General features: G+C 37.7%; 1 non-coding gene across 1 annotated transcript; it reads left to right on the top strand.

Annotated features, from left to right (window-relative positions):
- Positions 1–781: 781 nt before the first annotated feature.
- Positions 782–900, top strand: LOC137750772 (5S ribosomal RNA). Its single transcript, XR_011070557.1, has one exon. It is a non-coding gene; the product is annotated as a 5S ribosomal RNA (ribosomal RNA).
- The last annotated feature ends 526 nt before the right edge of the window (positions 901–1,426 follow it).

The raw sequence follows: 1,426 nt of genomic DNA, 5'->3' as shown, positions 1-1,426 counted from the left end.
ATGGGCTCAGTAGTTGTGACTCACAGACTCTAGAACACAGGCTCGGTAGTTGTGGCGCACGGGCTTAGTTACTCCGCGACATGTGGAATCTTCCCGGACCAGGGCTCGAACCCATGTCCCTTGCATTGGCAGGCGGATTCTTAACCACTGTGCCACCAGGGAAGCCCCTGATCTTTTAAATAATCTGTTGAATTCAATTTGCTAATACTTTGTTGAGAACTTTTGCATTTATGTTCATCAGGAATATGACAGTGTATTTTAAGCTGATACAAACTTAATTTTGATCATATACAAAAATTTTACACCTCTACTCTCCCCCCATTTTATGTTACTGATGTCATTATTTACATCTTTTTATAATATGTACTCATTAAATTATTGTAGCTATGGTTATTCAAATACTTTAGTCTTTTAACTTTTATGCTAGCATTAAAAATGATTTATGCACCACCATTACAGTATTAGAGTATTCTGAATTTTACTATATACTTACCTTTACCAGTAAGTTTTATGCTTTCCTATGTTTTCATGTTGCTACTTAGCAGCCTTCATTTCAACTTGGAGAATTCCCTTTAGCATTTCTTGTAAGGCAGATCTAGTTGTGATGAACTCCTTCAGCTTTTATTTGTTTAGGAAAGTCTTTTTCTCTCATTCAGTTCTGAAGGACAGCTTTGTTGCATAGAGTATTCTTTGTTGACAGGTTTTTTTTTTCCTTTCAGCACTTTGAATATATCATCCCACTATCTTTCGGCCTTCATGGTTTTGTTAAGAAATCCTCTTGGTCTACGGCCATACCACCCTGAACATGCCTGATCTCGTCTGATCTCGGAAGCTAAGCAGGGTCGGGCCTGGTTAGTACTTGGATGGGAGACCGCCTGGGAATACTGGGTGCTGTAGTCTTAAAAAAAAAAAAATCCTCTTATAATCTTATGGGGGTTCCACTGTATGTGATGAGTGGCTTTTCTCTTGCTGCTTTAAAAAATTCCCTCTATCTTGACTTCGGACAATTTGATTATAATCTGTCACATTGAAGATCACTTCATATTCAGCCTATTTTGGATTCTTTGGGTATTATGGATGTGGATGTTCATTTGCCTCCAAAGATTTGGGAAGTTTTCTGTCATTATTTCTTCAAATAATCTTTCTGCCCCTTTCTCTTTCTCTGCACCTTCTGGGATTCACATAATGCACATATTTTTTTTTCTTGTTGCTGTCTTATAGTTCATGCAGGTGTTCTTCACTCTTTCGCATTCTTTTTTCCTTTTGTTTCACTGATTGGCTAGTTTCAGATGATGCGTCTTTGAGTTCACTGATTCTTTCTTCTGCTTGGCTGAGTCTGCTGTTGAAGCTTTCGATCAAATTCCCTGGTTCAGTTTCTTTGTTGAACGTCTCATTTTGTTCATGTATTGTTTTCCTGATTTTGTTT

Source organism: Eschrichtius robustus, chromosome 16, assembly GCF_028021215.1.
Source record: "Eschrichtius robustus isolate mEscRob2 chromosome 16, mEscRob2.pri, whole genome shotgun sequence".
In the NCBI taxonomy this organism is placed as follows: Eukaryota; Metazoa; Chordata; class Mammalia; order Artiodactyla; family Eschrichtiidae; genus Eschrichtius; species Eschrichtius robustus.
This window is presented reverse-complemented; position numbering and strand designations above follow the sequence as displayed.